At 28.7% G+C, this 22,629-nt stretch overlaps 1 protein-coding gene and 1 pseudogene across 1 annotated transcript in view; both read right to left on the bottom strand.

The window, feature by feature from the left end:
* The window catches only part of LOC142332809 (uncharacterized), an 83,387-nt gene that overhangs the window by 14,523 nt on the left and 46,235 nt on the right, over positions 1–22,629 (bottom strand). The window lies entirely within an intron of this gene.
* The window catches only part of LOC142333483 (dynein axonemal heavy chain 10-like), a 97,518-nt pseudogene continuing 79,111 nt past the window's right edge, over positions 4,223–22,629 (bottom strand).

The raw sequence follows: 22,629 nt of genomic DNA on the forward strand, positions 1-22,629 counted from the left end.
TCCTCTGTGAAATTAAACTACTAAAATTCTAGGGTATAAATCAAGGGGTAAATTTGATGCTTATTATAGTTTTTGATGTAAAAAAATAAAATAAAAATGGTCCCAGACCTCTCTCTCACTTAGGTTTTAAGAAAAACAAAATTTTTTGTTGGAAAATACACTTTTGTAGGTTTGGAATAAAGTAACTTTGTTATAGTATATAACAGTTATATTATTTGGAAAATTGTTAACTTTGTAAAAAAATTTAATTCTGAGAAAAATCATATAAATAAAAATGAAAACAAATAGAAATTTTTTATTATTTTTGGATAATATAAAAGATTTAAAACTAAAGGAAATTTAAGTTTCCCAAATAAACAACATATAATCAGATCTCTAAAAAAAATAATGAAGCATTTGGGGGGGACTCAATAACTGTGCAACTTTTTAAATTATGATTAGCTAATTAATGTATGATCTATTATGAGAAATTATATTTGGAAATCCCACAAGAATGGCAATCTGCCTTAATTCATCCTTTATACATAAAAAAGTTGAAAAAATGGATGTTATAACACTAATAGACAAAAAAAGTTTTTTTTATGTTTCTCTAAGTGTGATACCATTTCTTGAATTGTTTTTTTTTTTGCATGCATTACAGATCTGTAAATACAATTATTTTATCACCCTTAGTTTTAAATTAAATTACGCTTCAAAAAAAATTAAGGGAAAATATGGTTAAATCTGTAAAATTTATAATTTTGCACGGTCAAATCTGTGTTAGAATGATTTCAATGATGCTTTTTTTTTATAAACACCCTCAGGCAAATCCTGAATTAATGTTCAACAATAATCGGCTAGCATGTTAGTATTCTATTTCCTTTTATAGCGGCTTTCCATCACCGAAATGTCTTGGTGGAAATGTTCACAGTGTTCATCATTTACATCTCCGAGTTTGTCCGAGAAAAAATCCAGATGCGAATGGAGAAAATGTATTTTCAAAGATATTACAGCCCATACCTCTGTATGAAGTAAGAAGTTGATTAACAATATTGTGGTAATTGTCGAAAATTTTTACAAACATCTTTAAATGAAGTCCAAGATGCACTTTCTACAATATTTAATATAGAGTAAAATATATCATCTTTGACCGACTCTCTTATCTGAGGGCCAACAAATAAATATTCCTTCTTTAATTTTTCCTTCACTTACATTCGGAAATTTCTTCTTGTTGTACAAAAATCCAGTACTATCCTGGATTCATTGCTTTTACAAGATTTTCTATTAGTCTTAGCTTGATATGGTGAGAGGGTAAAAATATTTTTTTGGGTTCAACTAAGGGATCGTGAATAATATTTTTTCCATTTGGAGTTAAGTTCTCGTTTCTTCCATTCTTCAGTAATGTTATGTTTATCCTGGGCTGTCCCGTTCACAAATAAAACACATGCACTTAGTATAGCCTAACTGCAGCCTAACAAAATAGCTATAACTTTCAAATCACCATATATGTTTTTTATAATTTATTTTTTCAAGAACGTCTTTCATGACGTTGTATGTCTCTTTCAAATTAATACCGTAAGCAATAGGTATCAAATGATATTTGCTACCATTGTGTAGTAGAACCACTTTTAAACTATACTTGGATGAATGTATGAAAAGGTGCCAGTAGGACTGGCACCTTTTGTGAACAGTAGGGCTGTTTATGAACTTGTCCTCAGTGCAACAAGCTCATCAATATTTGTGCAATAAAGCGAATTATTTTCATCAATGAAGTACTGAGAAAGTTCTTTTTGTCGGCTTCAAAAGCCTAAAATTTTTGAATTTTTTTAAAGTAAATTCCAACCTTGCAGTCTTGATCCTAACAGTTCAGCTTCATCTTTTATTATCTTCCAATAAGAAGTGTCTTATTGGAAGATAATTCAAAATCAAAATCATTGTTGTTTTCTTCAGTACTGCCTGATTCTTCATCGCTACTTTCCAAACATACATTCTCAGATGGCTCAGGAACCAGAATAATTTCACTATAGGTACAGGCCTGATTGTAGATTGCAATGAAGGGTATTTTACAGTCAGTATGTTTAGAATTTTTTACAAATTCCAGACACACTTGTTAAATAAAAATCGGTTACATGATCCTTTCGTTCACACCAAACCATAGGTACACCAAATGGCAAAGCCTTCCGTGTACCTTTCAGCCATCCTCTTAAATATACAGAACAATTAATACATACTATATGAGGAGCCTGCATCTTATCCTAATCAATTTTACACTGAAAATACAAATGACATGTTTTTTTAATTAAAGGTGTAAATGTTTTTTCTATTTGATTTTACGGTAAACTCTCCACATACATAACAAAGGGCACCCGCATCATTTACACAATTTCGAGGCATTATATTATGACACTGCACTATTAATAAACTTAAGACATCAATAAGACTGAACAAAATTAATTCATTCCTAAATTCAGTGCTTAATACAAACACAGCTGTGTTTTCAGCTACATGTTTTGGCCTATTTAGACATGATTAATATTGTCCGTGAAGGCTCACTCTTCAGTATTAGATATGATGTCATAATATGTGACTGCGATACGGATTTAATTCTTTTTCTAGTATTGTTTATTTATATCTTACAAATTATGTTTAAGTTAAGCGATAAAAAATGAGCTAACAAAATACAATATATGGGAGCTTGAAATGCTAACTTTACGGAAAAATGAAAAACATACTTTAATTAAAATTTGAAAAAATTTCAAAAATGGTGGCCGATAGAAAGTTTCTGAGTTCATATTTAAAACAGATTAAAATCATGTATCACATGTTAATACACAAAAATTATGTTTATCAGTGTAATTAGAGAGGAACTTCTCTTCTCAGTCACTTATACTTAGAGAATAGAATAGAAGGGCACATCAATAAACAATTTGAATACATCAGGACGGTTTAGAAAGGGAAGTTAATGAACACAACAAATAGTTTGTGTAAGATTAATAATCTGAGAAAGAATGGTGAAATACAAGAACTATATAATTATATTTTAAAAAGGTATGCGATTCTGCTGGTAGAAATGGACATAAATGTTAAACTTTTTAACTGAACAATTTCCACGCCTTTTCTAAAGTTAAATTTATTTTGAATTAACAGTACCATTAAATTCAAAAAATGCTTAAGGTAATGAGATTATGGTCCCTTTTAATTGTGTTCTAGATAGTAAAAAGAATGGAGGAAAACTAAATGCGGTAGGAAAAGTTTAGTTTACAAAAAGGACAATCTAGGAAATTAGTAAAATTATGAATTATAAATCAACAGTTTCAAAAAATAAAAATTGTACCCCATTTTTTATTTAAAATTTTGATTTCTTCGACTGCACAGATTATAAACGACTAAAATTTCATTATTTTATGAATTTGTGTAATTACTGAACATTAATCATTTTCTAGCAATTTAAATTCTATTAAAATACGAAAACATTTACTAGTAATCAAGAAGAAGAAAGATTGTTTGTTTTGTCACATCTTTGTAACAATAATAGAATACTGAAAAAAATTAATAGATTTTTGCTGTAAGAAAAACAAAATAAATTACATTGAAGCAATTAAAAAAAGGATCTTGAGAGGTAGGAATTGCACAAAAGTTCTTGAAAACAGGAACTCTTTAGGAAATTAATTTTCAATCATGAGTTGAGAAATAGAAAAAGAAAATGGCTGTGGAAACGAACTGAAAAAAGAAAAAGAGTGAGTCAAAATTAAAAAAAAAAATGCTGGAACAAATTTTCTTTAAATTATTGTCCATAAATGCCTAAACAAGAAAATAAAGCAACATTACAATGATACATAAAAAGAATAACAAGTATAGGTAGTGTATAAAACACAGACCCTAATTGCTGTTCGGCCACTAGACATAAAAAAATGAAATTTTTATAAAACTGCATCTCAAAACAATTATTTTTTTATAAGAGGCCACCCACACTCAGAACTCCACAGTTGGAACACAACATTTAAAATGGAATAGTTAAGGTTACAGAATTTCAAACCTGGATGTACACACACTTTAGTAGCACTTTCACCACATAGGTTGGGCAACTTTAAAAAAAAAAGGTAACTTAATTTAGTTTTAATCATCATAACTAATACAAAATATGTTTAATAAACTTGCACTCAGTCACACTAATACAATCTATTTATTTTTACAAAAATGAATGGTGTATGTTTTAAATAAAAAAGCAATCTGTTTTCTGTGGAACTTTGTTTATTAGATTAAAAAATGAATCACTTGGAATGTACATTTGAAAATTAATTGATAATACAACTTTTAAATTAAAATAAACATACATAAACTATCGTTTCAATTTCACACATATAATAAAAAAATCTAACTAAATAAATCTGAAATATTTTACATTATAAATAAAATGTTACTAACATCACATAAGAATTACAATTTATATTTTATAGATGTGTATTTCTAAAACTGAAATTTTTATTACAATAAAATATGTCTATTCACAAAGAAAATTAATTGCACATAAAATTTAAGTAAAACTATTTTTAATAAGTCGTATAAACTTCTTATAGCAAACCTTTAGCAAATTATTATGAAAAACTATTGAAATAGCAAAGAACGCCAAAGAAAAGCTCAACTGTTTAAAACCAGTAACTTAACTAAAAAACTCAATCCCCCAAATAAACAAAAAATAAAGAATATATAATCATATTTCTAAAAATTAATAAAGCATCTGGTGAGAATAACAATGCAATTTTTAAAATTATGATGATTAGATAATTACTGTATGATCTGTTAGAGAAATTATTTGAAAACATTTCAGAGACAGAAAAAAAATCCCACAAGAACGAGCAGTCTGCCCTAATTCACCTTCTACACAAAAAAGGAGACAAAATGGAAGTTAATAATTTCAGAGGAATTTCTCATCTTTCAGTAACCTATAAAATCTTGCACAAGTTGTAGAGAACAGAAGAACACATCAATAAACTATTTGGAGAATACATCAGGTGGTTAAAACAGGAAGATTTTGTATGGAACAAGTAGTCTGTGTAAAATTAATAATCTGAGATAGAATAGTGAAATAGAAGAATTATGTAATTAAATTTTAAAAGGTATATGATTTTGCTGGTAGAAATGGACATAAATGACAAACCTTTTAACTGAACAAACTGGTGGCAAGAGTAATTTATTTTATTTTAAAGATTCTTAATTTTTTTAGTAAGGGTTTTTTACATTGTCAAGTAAACAAGAAACATTTTTTTATATTTTCTAACAGTGTATACTTTCAAAGATATGTCTGTAAAAATTCATAATATTTGATAAGTTATAACAACTTAAACTAGCAGAGATGCAGAGAGAATTTCAGAGCACGGTGAAAGAACTGGCATCTAAAGTTTTTATCCTCTATTGTTTAGGTTTGCAGCTTCTATCCTTCCAAAACCTCTTTGTATTGTGAACAGAATATATTTGACAATTTAATAGGACTATTACAATGATCTGAGACGTACATTTCAAAATGTTAGTTTTTGTTTTAGGTTATGGAGCATTTTTAATCATTTTGTTAATGCAAAAAAAGGAAAATAATTCACAACCAGGGGATAACAATAAAAGAAAACATTTTTAAAGAAATCGAACTAATAAAGATTTTGAGGTCAATATTGATAACAGGCACAAATACCAGATTACACACTTCTTGTTTAGATTCATTCAAGACCAGTGTTATTTGAGAAAGGCAATGTTCAAGAAAAACACATTTAATATGTGATTTTTATAAGAAGTCCAGTTGTGAACTTTATACATGTTTTTCTACACCACTTTTTCTGAACTGATGGAATTCCTCAGTGCCAACCAAATCACTCAATTGGCATTATTCTGGGCTTAAAATATTCATAAATATCACCCACTTATTATAAACTAAAATTATATATAAATCTAAAGCTTTTTTAAATAGTATCTAATTTTTCTAAAAGTAGTTTGTAGCCTTGGCTGATTTTTGTGGTGAGTGATAGTATCTCAGCCTTTCATCTGGATGTCCTGCGTTCAAATCCTGGTCAGGCGTGGTATTTTTCACATGCTACAAAATTGCTATTTTATCTCATCCTCTGATGCGATACCTAACAGTAGTCCTAGTACTACTTTGTAGCTAAAAGTTATTTTTTTTAATTTCATTCTAGTCTACTTGTGTTGATGTTTACCTGTTATAAAGCTACTAAATTTTAAATTTCACATAATTCCTTCAATAACTATCCCTTATACCATCAACTATCACGTTCAGACCTTGACTGATTGTCGTTCATTACCTTTGTGTTGATCAAAAAATGTAGTAATTTTTCTTTTCCTCAATAAATATACATGAACTACATAGTAAGAAGATTGCATCTTTATTAGGTTTTTAAAAACCTATTTAAATATCACCTGTGTTTGAGGCATACAAGGTAGAAACCTCCCTGCCTGAGGTTGTAACAAACAAAAATGAGAAAATGTAACGTTAAATTGTAAACCTTAGATAAATTTTGTTATACTTTTTTTTAAATATGCACACTTGAAAGAATGCTATCAATTTTTTTCCTTAATCAATTTTCTTAATATAAGATTTTTAAAGGTCGCAATGGTTCAACTGATTAAAAGATTTTTGATAAATGTTACAAACATTAATTCTTTTCTTTAGCATGGAAATGTTTTTTTTTTTTTAATCACAACTGCAACTATAAAGACTTTTATAAATATGCATGTTAAATTAGAAAGATAATTTAAAACCTTTTAGTAGAAGTTACAAATTAATTTTTCTCTTTTATATGAATATTATTAACATGTTTTTTTAAATCGCTTCTGAAATTAAATGACTTTTGACAGAAGTTACAAATATAACTTTTCTCCTTAGTATGAATATTTAAGTGCGATTTTAAAGTAGAACTTTTATTAAAAGACTTCTGACAAAAGTTACAAACATATTTTTTCTCGTTGGTGTGTAAATTAATATGCGCCCTTTAATTAAAAAGACAATTAAAAACCTTTTGACAGAATTTACAGACATAATTTTTCTCTTTTGTATGAATATTTAAATGTGATTTTAAAGTAAAACTTTGATTAAAAGATTTCTGACAAAAGTTACAAACATAATTTTTCTCTTTTGTATGAATATTAAGATGTGTCGTTAAGTTGCTTTTACAATTAAATGACTTTTGACAAAAGTTACAAATATAAGTTTTCTCTTTTATATGAATATTAAGATGTCTCTCTAAATCGTATTTACGATTAAACGACTTTTGACAAACGTTACAAATATAACTGTTCTCCTCAGTATGAATATTTAAATGTAATTTTAAAGCAGAACTCTGATTAAAAGACTTCTGACAAAAGTTGCATAATTTTTCTCTTTGGTGGGTAAATTAATATGCGCCTTTAAATTAGAAAGACGATTAAAAACCTTTTGGCAGAAGTTACAAACATAATTTTTCTCTTTAGTATGAATATTAACATGTTTTTTTAAATCGCTTTTGAAATTAAATGACTTTTGACAAAAGTTACAAATAAAATTTTTCTGCTTAGCATGAATATTTAAATGTAATTTTGAAGCAGAACTTTGATCAAAAGAATTCCGATTCTCGACTAAATTTTCTATAGTTACATCACCATATACACACTTACATTCACTGGATTTTTTGTTTATAATTCCATCATTTACTGAATTATTCATGCATCTCTTACAAGTAATACAACTCTTGGTAGTTCCCTTGATGTTTCCTTTATCTTCAGTAATCTGTAGAATTAAAAATAACTAATAATTAAACGGTAATTGTGAATTAATGTAAAATTATTTCAATTACAATAACTTGCTATATCTTGTAAAAAGGCACTAAATGTGTTTAAAAATATATATAACATATATTCATAATAACCTTATAATAAGGAACTTTACTTATCTTATAGTAAGCACTTGGCTAAAACTTAATTAGCATATACATGTTTTAAGAAAAATGAACAAATTAACTATACGAGGTCTGTAAATAAAGTAATGAGACTAGTTTATTTTGGCAGCCAAAGTGGCAACACTGTAAAGTTACTAGTAAACATATGGTTATAGAAACAGCTGATTTATATTTTAACTTTTCATGAAATGTTTTTGTTGTGCATTGAAAAAATGAGTGATACTAATTACGAGCAATGTTGTGCAATCAAGTTTTGTGTTAAACTATCTGTCACGAGCCCATGTTTTTAGGTGGTTTAAAGCATTTTCAGATCGCCGGGAGTCAGTTGCGGATGATCCATGCTCTGGAAGACTGTTAATATCAAGAAGTGACGACAATATTGAGCAAATCAAAGACTTGATATGGTACGACCGATGATTAACTGTCAGAATGATTGCAGAAGAATTGAATTTGAACTGCACCACAGTCCATCAAATTTTGACAAATGAATCGGACATGAAAAAAGTTTGTGCAAAATTGGCCCCAAAAACCCTCACTGTTGAACAGAAAAACAACAGGGTGGAAGTGTGCTTCCTCCCTGGAAAATCATAATTAATATCCATTGCAATTATAACCATAATTTAGTTAATATGTAAATAATGTTGTTCCACAAATACAATTGTTAAAAAATGTCTATTTAAATTAATAAGTTGCATATCTGATTTATAATGAATATTTAATTGTAAAAAAAACTAATTCTAAATAAAAATGTTTTGCACTTCATTTAAACTTGACTAAGTTGATTAATTTTAAATGTTATTAGCAGATAAATTAAAATTTTACAAATAAGAATTACAGAAAGGAAAACAGTAATGTCACATTTTTTAAAATTTAATATGAATCTTTTCTGAACAAATTTAGTTTATAATAGTTGTTAAGCATGTTACAATTGATGAGACATTAAACCTGAAACTTCCATAAAAACTATTTAGAACTTTCATTTATCTACGTTTTGAACTGGTACAGCCACAAACATGCTGATATATATGTTTATTTTTAATTATTTTATTGAATTAATCTTTTTAAGATTCATATTATTCTTCTGTAATGTTAAATTATATTTTTAATTCTATTAATATAAACCATCTAGTATAGAATATTGAGATTAGAGATACCTTTATTTTCACAGGAAAAAGTACTTTCACAGGATTCTGCATTCTCAGTCATGTTGGATTCATTTAATTAAACTGCTTATTAAATAAAGATATTAAAAAGTAGAAATAAACCATGCACATGCTAACTGGGCCAAAGAGTCATGTTTTCTGACAAATCACATTTTTATGTCCAGGGGCAAAAGGTTCCATAGGATAAAAAAGCATGAGATGAAAATACATCACTGGCTCATATCCAGCAATCAATTAAACATCTCTAGAAAAAATATTTTGGATTGTTTCACATTTGAAGGCCCTTTGGACATTATTTCCAGTAGATGGTATGTTGAAACCCCAACTACCGAAGTACATTGGTATCCATTGTCTACTATTGAAATCCATATATGGCAACTAAACTTTTCTAGGATTTGAACCTGAGAACCTTCAACTTTGAAGATCAGCTGTTAAACAACCAATTTGTGAAGATGAGTTAACCATTAGACAGCCCAGTGGGCTTAACAAACAGATGATGCTATAAAAAATAATAATCATTTATTTTTATAACATGTTTTTCAAAGCGAGTTTAATCAGTAACTTTATTTAAGCTTTGAAATCAATTAAAATGTAATTTATCTTTTATTCAAATTAATAAATTATATATATAACATGTAAAGAATGACCCCCATTTCAAAACCATACACCTGTACAACTATACATCATCAGTGAATGAAATTTGTACCATTCAAAAGTGTGCTTTCTAGAATTACAAATACTGGCTGCCAGATTGCAATACTAATGTTCAAACATACACTAACTTCAGTTGTAAAAAATACGGTGTCTATGCAACAGAATGTATTTTGTGTTCTGCAATTTAGCAAGACAAAGTCTGTAATAACGATTCAGCGTATGTTTTGAGAGCATTTCATTGATCAAACAGCGTTTGATCCATTGTTGGCTGAGAACATTCATTGCTGTTATAAGCAATTCGAGGAATCAGAGTGTTTATGTTAGGGGTAGAGTCCAGGATGACTGTGCACTCAAGGAAAATTTAAAACAAATTTAAGAGGCTTATCAGCTAAGATTTGTTTATTGTGCTAACCAAGACCTTGCATTCCCTCATATTACTGATTGGTGCCTGATGAGATTGCACTTGCATTTCAGACCATATCAATTACAGCTGGTAAAAAGCTCTTTGTGAACACATAAAATATCTGTGATATGTATTTATTTGATATGGAAGACTGTAGGTTCTTATTGCGGTAGATTTTTAGTGATGAAACAAAATTTCATTTAAGAAATAGTTTCATGTCACATTGTATCATATAGAGACTTCAAAATCTGCATAAGATTGTGCAGCAGGAGCAAGAATCAACAAAAGCTCATGTTTTTTATGTGATTTCATTTACAAAAATTTAGGGACCCTTTCTTTTTTGAAAGAAATGCAGTTACAGGGCATTCTTATCTTGAGATTTTGAGATGGTGGCCTGCCCATCTTAATCTCTCTATGTAATACATCGACACAATCAAGTTCATTGGTTTCTAAATGAAACATCACCTCAATTCTGGATGTACAGGAACCCAACGCTTGGTACTAAACTTTTGGCCCCTAAGATCCCCAGACATACACCTTGTGACTTTTCTTGCGGGATATGTGATATAAAGTGTTTATATTCCACCATTAGCTGCTTATTTGGATGAATTAAAACCAGGATCACACTTGCAGTGACTTCAGTAACAGACGACTGTTTGCAACAGGTTGCAGAAGAATTCAGCTATAGTTTTGATTTTACTTGTGCAGCAGTTGGAGGGCATCTAGAAAATTTATAACTTGGTAAGTGAAATTTTAAACATTTTTAAATAGTATAAAGTATGTCTTGTAATACATTTTTAAAAATATATCACACATATATCTGTTTGAAATCAGGTCGGTCATAGATGCTGCATAATGTCTTTTGATAAAACTTATTTTTATTTTAAATCCTAAGGATCAAACATAGCAATACCTTTGAGAAAATTATTACCGTTTCAATTAATAATTCCTGTAATGTAATACTGGACTGAGTAAATTATAATCTTCTATACATACAACTGAACATTTAAAAATGCTAAAAATTCAATATTATTAAAAATACAGTGAAATCTTCCAAAATAAAGTCTCAATGAAATCTCACTAGATTTCTTTGGGTTCTGGAAGCAGTGTTAGAGAGCACTGGTTCCAGACAATGTTGGTAATTTGTAGAGATGGTTGCCTTAGAGAACATTGCTGTGTGGCCATAATAATTATTGTTAAAGGTTTACGGAAGTTAATGTTTTTAACAAAAAAAACATAATTGGAAGCAAAGAAAAAATTCCTTTCATTAAAATTGCACAAATTTAGTCAAATAATATTCATATAACTAATAACGCAGATAATTCAGTTGATGACAACAATGGAAAAGTAAAAAGATCATACAAAGATGAAACCTGTTCTCAGAACAAGTATTTAATCTGTAAAACAGAAATAAATGTAGAATATAAAATACTGATGTATATGTTAAATATTGTAAATGAGGGGGTAATTAATTTTGTATTTTAAACAAATGAAGAGCGCAATGAAAAATACTGGAAATACCAAACAGTATTTAACATAAATTTTGTTTACTAACCTCTGAATATAATTACTACTTTAGTATTCGTTCAGTAAATTCTGCCTTCTTGACTTATTCTTTTGTTTAATCACTTCCTTTTCTTAAAACACTTTTTTACCGTGTTTTCATTCTACTTCCATTCTTCCTTTACATATTCCACTTAATCGGTCAAAGTAATTTTCTAATCAAGTCATCTACATTTTGAACCAAATCAATACTGCTACAAAAGTAGTCATTATTCGAAGGCAATAATGAAGGTTAAAGAACTGAATTATTTCAAGAACTAATGGTTATGATTTACTTGTAGTGTTGGCAGGTAAAAAAAATAAATAAAGGTTACTTAACGACAATTTCAGATTGACTGGGCATTGTCCAAAGTTAGCAGCACTTTTTGTCTAGTTTTTATTTTTTTTATTGAATTTTTCAATCCAGTTAATGAAAATGCAATTCTATCATCCAAGCCTTTAGATTTGCATACCATTCTACTTTCAGTTTGGACCACTCTACTTTCAGTTCAAGATCTTGGTCGCAGCAAATTGTTTATTATTAATGAAGGTTCTTTTTCTCCTACAGCACTCACATACAACATCACATTCTTTTAATTTTACTTTTTTAATACCATATTCATTTGTACCTATAAACATCAATGGCTTAGTCAGTAAAGGTGGATAAAAAAGTCCTGTTTTGTCAATGTTGTTAATCCTTGGAATCATAATCTTTTATTAACAAATAAACTGTTGCAATCACTTTGCCACTATGTTTTCACTGACAGATTCACTTTCACCACACAGATTATTTTAAAACAATATTATTTCGGCAGTTTTATTTTTCAACTAACCACTGCTTCCAGTAAATGTCTCAATTTGAAGTTGTGCGTAACTTACTGCTTTTACTTGAAGAAGTTTCCTGCTGATAGGTAATTTTCATGCATGGGCACCTTCAAACAAAGTCAAAGTTAAATCATTCAATTATTTCTACAGTTGAAAAATTTCCTTTCTTATTTTCATTACCATTTCTAAATTATATTTTTTTAAACTTTCTTTTTCTTTTAACATTTTTTGGATTTATGTTTTACCACAAGTGTATTTTTCCACTAATTTTCTTTATGACAGACCACAGTCAGCATCTCAATAACTTTAAACCATGCTTCTAAATTTAATGGTTTTATTTTGTTTTTTTCTGACATTTTACTAAAAATTAAAAAAGAAAACACATGAAAACATCAATCTAAACCAAGATGTACGATTACAGCTCAACTGAATGCAATAGTTACAAAATCATATCTGAAGTCTGTCAAAGTCAGTTTGTTTGCCTATGTAACAATAAAAGTGAGCATTAGAAGTGTACATTCTACAAGTAGGCTATGGGCATCATGGGTGTATGCGACTATAAAAATGAATGAATAAGCAGTAAATTTTTTATACCAATTTAAATCCAATTTCTTGTCTTATTTTTTTTTAAATTAAATTTATTTTTGTAAATGATTGGAAAGTTTTTTTACTAGAATTAAATTTTCTCCTAATCTGTTATGAAATTTGTGATGAAAATTAAGTTTCATACCAAAAAGAAACAATAAATTAATAGTCACTTTCATTGAATATTTTATGGTTTCTGTTGGGTTTGGAGTGGTCGTCTTAGAGAACAATAATAAAATTGTCTGTACTGTAATGTAATTTTCAAGAAATATTGGTCTTTTATAGAAGTGATCATCTTGTAGAGGTGGTTGCTGTGAGATTTCACAATAAGGAACTGTAAAAGTTATTAATTATTCAAGATAGTGAAATACTTAACATAAAACTTACAATTTTTGGCCTTGTAACCACATCTTCTTCATAAGGATAATTAGTAACCACAGTAAACATTGATGAACGGTCAAGAGGCCATCGATTCTCTCTACAAGAAACTTGCATGACAGCAGTAAGAAAAGCTCCAGGCAGATGAAAGCCAGCCAACCATATAGATAGTGGTGGTTTCTCTTGGTAAAACTGTAATTCAAACAATCATTAATAATATAAAATAACTGATGTGGATACCACATGACTTCCTTCCACATCTATTAAATAACATACACACATTTTTTTAAAATGAAAAGTACATAAAATATTATTTCACTAATAACTTCTGATTTTTTCCATTTTTTTTTATTGTTATTATTGAATTATTATTTACTATAAAACTTTTTTTACAATCAGAGGTTAAAAAGTATTAATAAATCAGTATATTTAAATTACAAAAAAAGCTAAACAAAATAAAAGAAAATGAAGTCTGATTCAAACCGATGTGAGAACCCATTGTAAGATCCTAATATTTCATTAATTAGAATTTTATTTGGCTATAACTCAAAAACCAATGAAAATAAGTACCACCTATGAACATTGTTGAAAAGCTCTCAATAAGGACCTACTGCTCTACTCCAGTTAAGAAAAAGTTCAAAATCCAATTTTTTTGGATTTTAGGCTTTTCTCAAGTTGATTAGAATAAAAAGGGGAGGTGCACAACTGGATGTTTCAACAGTCCTAAATCCAAAATTTCAACATTCTACGGCTAATCATTTTTGAGTTATGTGAGATGCATATGTATATACAGACATCATGCCAAAACTAGTAAAAATGGATTCAGAGATGGACTTATTTACACAGAAAATAAACAAGTTAAACATGATTAACTCATTCATTGGATTGTTAACAGTTATGGGTTCAAGATCTTTATTTTCATTATTATCTAAAAGTTTGTATACATAAACTCAGAATGGCATAGCAATCTCATATTGTCATTATAAAAGATTTGTGTTGATTTATTTTTAAAAAAACTGATTACAATATTTTCCTTAATTTGGTTACCTCATGTGAAAGAAGACAAGAAAATATAACAGAACAGAAAGTTTTTCTGAATTATACTTGTTTCAAAAAGAATTTGAACTGTCTCACAAACTTTGAACTAAATTATAATTCAAAATTAAATTCCTGCTAATAATTTACTTAAATAGGAGAATACAAACTCTGTAGAATATCATGAGGTTCAGTAATGATTTTTAAAGTATAATGACTTTTATTCATCAAAATGAAATCTTCAACTCATCAATAATCATCTCATTATAAAATATTATAACTTTTAAACAGCTTATTAAAATTTAGCATAGGAATAACATGGCACAAGAATTTAAAAGAAACTTAAGATTTTTGTTAACTTTACCAATCACCTGCATCATAAGTAATATAGAGCTAGCTACACTTGCAAAAACCTTGTGTTACACAAAATATATATTGTTGGGGCAAGTTACAAAAATAAAATTACAAATACCTCGTTTTTGCCAAAATAATATTGGACTTTATTTAAACAGAATGAAAAATAAACTTTCAACCTTTTCTTTAAAGCATAACCTTAAAAAATTAAATGAAATTACGAAATAAACTTAACTTAATCCTGTACAGTATTTATACAAGGATATCAGCTGAATCAACATATTTGTTAATAATATTAAATGACAAATACATAAATATACATTTTTCAATTAATTATTTTGAAAATCTTTTGTATTAAATATGAGTCTAAAAACAGTTCAAAGAACTAAATACATTGTTATTAAAATTACAAGATGGAATACAAAAGCAATAAATATTACTAGAACAAATCACAATATTAATTACAAAGAAGTCCAAAACATAACTTCACTTCAGGAGTTATTTTCTTTAGATTAATTTAAGAAAAGTAATATAAATTGTGTTCATGAATAAATAAGAATTAATTTCTGCACTTAACAAATTAAATTAAATTAAATGATAGAGTCACTATTTGAAAACATTTCAATTAAAAACGTAATTTACCCTTAGCAACTGACTTTTAAACAAAGACTTTTAATGAACAACCAGAATATTATTAATAATAGTTATCATTAATAATATATAAAATATGTCACACATGAAACATAATAACACAACCTTTATCTAAGCCACCTTTCATGACTACGCTTGAATGAAGAAATGGTTTTTTAAGCCAATCTTGAATTTCAAAATCATAATGTACAATTAATTGAGTATTTCACTAATTTTACTAATAACACAACTATTATATAAATATAATAAATAATGAATAATTTTAATTTGCCTTAATCACACATATTTTGTAAAAATGAACTCGTGAATTAAAGTACACATATATACATACAGTTTATCCTTGGCGTAATCTAGAGTGGTGTATCAGAAAATACAGAGGTAACACTTTGTTATAACCAGTTTGGAAAGATCCTGCTTCGATGAATCTGGCTGGTTTGTAATAACTGAACCGACGAATATGAATGCACAAAGGCGATGAATATGAATGCACAGAGATGATGATCAGAAACGATGGCCAGAGAGAGACGACGCACAACGAGAGAGTGACCACAACGAGAGACTGCTGAGAGTAACGAAGAAGTAGAAGTGACCTGACACTAGAGGCGAGCCGGCTTATATAGGGTAAGTGGAGTCGAGTGAACTGTAAAGAGCTGAGTGATGTCGATAGAAGCCGAGTCCATCCGAAAGGAGCTGTGTGAACGGTGAGGAGCCGCTAAATTGTCAGGCGCCGAGTGCATCCGAAAGGAGCCGAGTGAATGTAACATGTTTACGTTTAGTTCTTCTTTATTTTATTTTTTTTAAACATTATACACATGAAATAATACAGAATTAAATCTTAATTGAATAATCAATACAAAGGTCATAAATAAAAATCAACTGAGCATATGTATGTTGAATGGAATGCATTAATTTCAGTGTATGAAAAAATTTCTTATTTATAATTAAAATATTCATTACATCGAAATACTGTTAAATTTTAGATGAAAACAAGTCGAATACCAAACCAGTTGAATTAACTTAAAAACTGCTTTACGCAATGGCGTAAACATTATATATATATATATATATATAAAAAAAAAAAATGTATCAACAGAAAATAATACATAATACAAATACACATCAACCACCACTAATAAAACTACCAAAAGTATTAGGAAAGCTTGTGTAATTAACTGTCATGACTTTAGATAATCTGACATGAGTCACATGTCACTCATGAAAACAACACAACTATTTTTCAAGAATAACAAGTATACTATGCTACAGTTACTGTGGAAATAGTTTCCCAGTGGAAAAAACTTCACTCAGTGAAGAGGTCTTCTTCATTGACCCAAATGTTGCACATCAGCTCGAGTGAGGCACTGAAACACAATTTATATTTAGCCCTATACTGCACTTTCAGATAAAGCAGTTATTTTCATAAAACAATAGGCTTATCACAAAATTTATTATAAACATTGCATTTAAATTAAACAATTTTCAAAGATATTTAAATCCTAAAATATAGACTTAATGCATCTATTTATCTCAATTGTAATATATTTTATAGTAATTTTAATTGCACAGATTGTAAGAAAAGTTAATATTTTATAATTATTACAGAAAATAGGTAGTTTAATGATAATTTTAAATTAAAAAACAAGCTGATCCAAAAGTATAAAAAATTATCATTAAAAAAAATATCTGCTAGATCAATTATTAGCAATTAGAGAAAAAAAACCAAACAAAAGATAATTTAATTAGCAACTTATAAAACTACTATTCTTTTTTTTACTAATTTTAAAAAAATTAGACCACTACTGGCACCATTTTTGTATAATGGTCTTGTGTCTGGGGATATTCATTGATTTTTTAAAGACTGAGTTAAACCATAAAAAAAGGCTGATAATATTGTTTTTACTGTTCTAAATTACATCAATGAAACAAACTATATCATTAGCAACACCATTTACAACACTGCTGATGAAGAACCAACACAATATAAAATAGTCCTGTAAATATCAGTAAGAACACAATTCCACATGTTAGTTTTCAGCATGTGATGAAAGTTATTTTTTAGTTATCAGAAAAATAAAATAAAAGCATACCCACAAAACTTTATTAAAGGAGAAAAATAATGTTAAAAAATTGAAAATGTACATAAAAATACATTAATCATATTTTGATAAGCAATTAAGGTCGAAGTAAAATGCTCTTATAAATTGAAATGATTTATCTATTTCATTCAAATCATCACAAAAGACATACATTAGTTTAAATTTAAAGCACAACGCTAATTCATACATTCAATTTAAATTTAATAAAGGTAAAATAAGATGAATCAATAATTTAAGAGCTGACATTGTTTTTCAAGTTAATTCTATTGATATTTTTATTAATAGAAGTAACTGATTTTAATATTAACCAAACAGGTTGAGACTAGAAAAATATTTTACCAAACAAGACTTTGTTAAATAAAGGAAATAGGTAATGTAAACATTTTTTTTTTTTCTAGTAATAAAGAGTTATTTTCAAAAAAATATCTTTACCCATTTCTTAAAGAACTCGAATCTTCTTTCAAAATGACCCATCCATCCACCAAGATTTTTACGAGTTTCAGGACATAGTATTCTCCAATCATTTGGAATCTGCCCATTATAAAGATTGGTTGCAATAGCATCTAAAACAAGATCCATACCAATTTCTCCATGTAATGCCTGTAAAGTAAATAAAAAGAAAGATACTAACTAAACTAAGCAGCGTTAAAGAATTTACAGGTAAATATAGGTAGATCATTTATTCTCATGTTGTAAATAAACACAAACTATAATCTATTTCTGAATTGAATCAATTATTATCTATTTTCTTGTTCAGAAAATTCGTAACTGTTTTAAAATAACAATATATTTCTCTCTTTAAAGAGAATTAATGATGATTCAGACAGCTGTAAAATAGGAAGGTCATTCAATAATTAAACAGACAAACATTTTTAGTGAAGGAAACTCTTAATACAGGGAACTGAAACTTTTTTAGGTGTTGGTTGGTAATCTTAAGTCAGCTGTTCAATTGATACTTATGTAAACATAAAGTCTTAGTTACAATGGTGTGTCCACTTGAAGAAAGTACTTTTGAAGAACAGCGTTCTGTGACCTGATTTTTATTTTTGGAAAGTGTACAACCGTCAGAAATATTCTCTCACATGAACAAACAATATGGCAGTAGTTGCATGAATTGTGCGAGTTTTTACACATGAGTGGAAAAATTTTAAAATGGCTGCAAAAGCGTTCACTGACAAGCACTGCTTCGGATGTCCGGTAACAGTATTGACCTCAGCATTAGATTCTTGTATTGATTTACTTATCGAAAAAGACAGACAACTTAAGTTGAACAAACTGCTGAAAAATGTCTAGTAACTGCTGATACACCTCTTTTTTTCTGTTTAACCTCTGGAACCACTGTAAGGTATTGCTTCAGAGGATGATTTGTATGATTGCAAATAAAGTGCAGTCTTGTACACTGTTCCTGAGATGTGTGGTTAATTGAAACTCAATCATCAAAAAACCCCGGGTATGCACGGTCTACTATTCAAATCCATATAAAAGCAATTGCCTTTTTATCATATATAAACCGATTCAGTGCGTAAAGTGTTAGCACAACTCATTCCATTATTCAAAACAAACTGAACTACTGTTATGACTTGTGCTAGGTGGGTTCCCAGAGAGATTACCGCTAATCACAAAGCTGAGATTTTGCATTTGTACCGAACTCAAATCATATCAATAATGAAGATGATGCATTTTTGGACAGGATTTTAACCTGTGAAGAAACTTGGATATATCATTTTCAGCCAGAGTCCAAGTATCAAAGCATGCAGTGGATTCACCCTGAATCGGCTGTCCATAAGAAATCAAAACACAACCATCAGCTGGTAAAGTCATGTTAACCATCTTTTGGAGTGCCAGTGGTGTGATTTTCTGTGATTATTTGGTGGAGGAATGCACTATTATCAGCCTATACTAATCAGCCATGATTGAGATGATCAAAGTCAAGCCCATGTTGAAGAGGAAATGTCCAAGATAGCAGAAGAAAGGCATGCTTCTTCTTTAAGACAACGCTCTACCTCATACGCCGGCATAACTGATGCTGTAAACTATTGGCAAAATGGGTTGGGAGCTCCTACCTCATCCTCCTTACAGCCCTGACCTTGCCTTTCAGATTTCTATCTGTTTGGTTTGATGAAAGAAGCTTTGTATGGCATCAAGTTCAATGACTATGAAGAAGGTAAACAAAAAAGTACAAAACTGGCTTCGAGATCAAGGTAAAGAATTCTTTGCTGAGAGGATAAGAAGACTCATAAAAAGATGGGACAAGTGGAGAGAAGTTGGTGGGGATTATGTAGAAAAGTGGACAAAAAAATTGTATTTATTTAATAAACCATTTTTGCTGTACAGTTGTTTGTGATAATTATTGAATGATCCGTGAATAATTTATAACAATCTTTTAGATTTCATTCTTTTAAAAGTGGCAAACAAAACTTTCCTTACTAATGTTATGTAACTAAAGATGAATAAGTTATTACATGTTACACATCACATTGAAACCTTAAAAATTCAAATTATTCTGTAAAACTTTGTTTCTCCAAATGATACATAGAAAACTACTCCAAAAATCAACACATAAATAATTAACCCCAATGTAGTAGTAAGTGTACATTACAGAAAGGATACAAGAGATAATTCTCTAAAATTCCAGCATTGGTTGAATAGATAATAGACAAACATTCCCTTAGATGATCTCATCAACCAGTATACAAACTATCACTTAAAGAACTTTATGAATTAAAAAAAAAAAGAGAAGTACATCCACAAGAATGAAAACACGTAGACTGTTTAAACTATTTTCAAAATTTATGTTTTTTAAAATGTTGTATGAACTATTGATCAACTTATACACCTTAAAAAATAAGATTAATAAAATACTGCAAGAGAATCATGAATGACATTGAATTCTCTACCTGAAATGCTGAAAAAAGACAAAATAGGACAAAACAGATTTTTTAAATATAGTGTACAGTAAACAGAAAATACAATAACTGATTGCAAAGATTTGCTTAATAGTTGGATTCTGGAAAACTGAAAACTACACCTTTTACAATGTATTATAAACGGTTAAAGTCTCATTCACCAAAGTCAAATATTTTCTATTGCAATTTCACTGCATTCTTTTTACACAGTAACATCTTCTTTTCTTTAGCATCTTAGTAGATGCTACTAAAAATTCATATTTTTTTATAAGTCTTAACCAAAAAGGATCATTATTATCCAAAATTTATGAAAAATATGTGCCTTACTGCAGATTAACAATGTAATGCAAATATTCAAATAGTAGATAAATAACAAAAAATTGAGTTTTATAATTATATGCAATAGAAGGAAGATAATTTGGGGTTGTAAAGGAAGCTCTCATAAACAAAAAAAAATGAAGCAAAGTTTGGTTAATTCATCAGTCAGAAAAAAATAAGCACACAAATAACATAAAAATTGTTTATCATTAACACACACAAACAATACAAATATATATACGTATGCGTAACTAATAAAATTACTGTGAGTTTGATGACAGTGTAAAGTATTCCTACCGTAATTGATCATTGACTATAACTGGATTAAAATTCAGACAAATTTTAGTCATTTAAAAAGCTTGTTTAAATATCATTGCCTAAAATAGCATCAATTCATTTACCAGTTTAAATCTAAAATAGATAAAGAATAATATATGTAAGCAAGGTCTTCCATGCTTAAATAAGATGGGATTAATTATGCAGTAGCTATTCATCAGGCATGTAGGAGCATCACAGATAACATATACAACTTATTTTATAATCTCCTAATACATAACACAAAGTACTACTTCTTTATAGTAACTGTCTTACATTGATGATTTCTGCAGTAATATGTTCATTACCTCTGATGCTTTCTAGCTTACTATCGGCATCATTCTCTAAGCTATTTTCAAATAATATTTTATGAAGCATGCATAATCAGAAAAGAAATGAGCTAAGTGAAAGCCTAATAAGCCTCAGAAAAGCTAAACATAGGTACCCTCAGCAGCTCTATCGGTTCTTTCCTGACCTGAAATTTGTATGTACAAAAAACTATCGAAACCTATCAACTTTTTAAATCAAACTAAGATGAATTTTTTAGAGTAAAGCATATTAACATTCATGATGGCTCTTTTTTAAAGCTAAGATTACGCATATGTCTTCTCGCTTCAGTGGCTGGTCCTGCTGTTCTCATCTTGCCATCAGTTAATACTATTGCCATCAGTTTTATAGAATTAGGTAGATATACATTTAGAATGTAAGTTTAAACAGGTTTTTACTGTGAATTGTGTTTGTTGGTTTAGTACATAGTTGTGTTATTGTGTATTTGTTAAGGTTCAAGTAAGTTGAATTTTTTCCTGCGCGCACAACGAGGTGTCACTATCAGCACCCAGACAAAAAATAATTAGAGTAAATAATTAAAAATTAACATTTAAAATTTATCTTAAAAATAAAACAGATGTAAAATGTCTATGCAGTATGTTAAATGCAAAACAAAACCAAAATAAAAACAATATTAAAAATGTAACATAAAACATCAAATTGCCATATGTCAAAAGGCAAAAACTTTAAAGTTTTAATCAAATATATGAATCCAGATGCATGGTCTTAAGACATTCGATAGTATCGATACATAAGATAATGAGGTGTAGTTCCTTTTATATACGTAGAATATAATTATAATTAATGATGGCAGATTTATGATTCGCATCAATGAAATGGTTGGAAAATGCTGATTCTGTGTTGATGTGGCTCAGACCTTTCTTTGATAATGGCTAAAACTTCAAATAACACAAGGATGAGAACAGCAGCACCAGTCACTGAAAATGGCCACAAAAGCAGCTGAAAGAATTATAATGTATGTCATTTGAGCATTACTACAGACTGTCATGGACAAAAGCATAGCAAATAAGATTGTATATTATAATCTTTTTTTAATAGTTTAATATGAAAATCAACTATTTCAAAATTACTATGAATAAAAGAACTTTTAAATACCTTCCTAATATTACTGCATACCCAAACGAACATACATTTAGAAATTTA

This window comes from Lycorma delicatula, chromosome 12 (genome assembly GCF_047948215.1).
Source record: "Lycorma delicatula isolate Av1 chromosome 12, ASM4794821v1, whole genome shotgun sequence".
Classification (NCBI taxonomy): domain Eukaryota; kingdom Metazoa; phylum Arthropoda; class Insecta; order Hemiptera; family Fulgoridae; genus Lycorma; species Lycorma delicatula.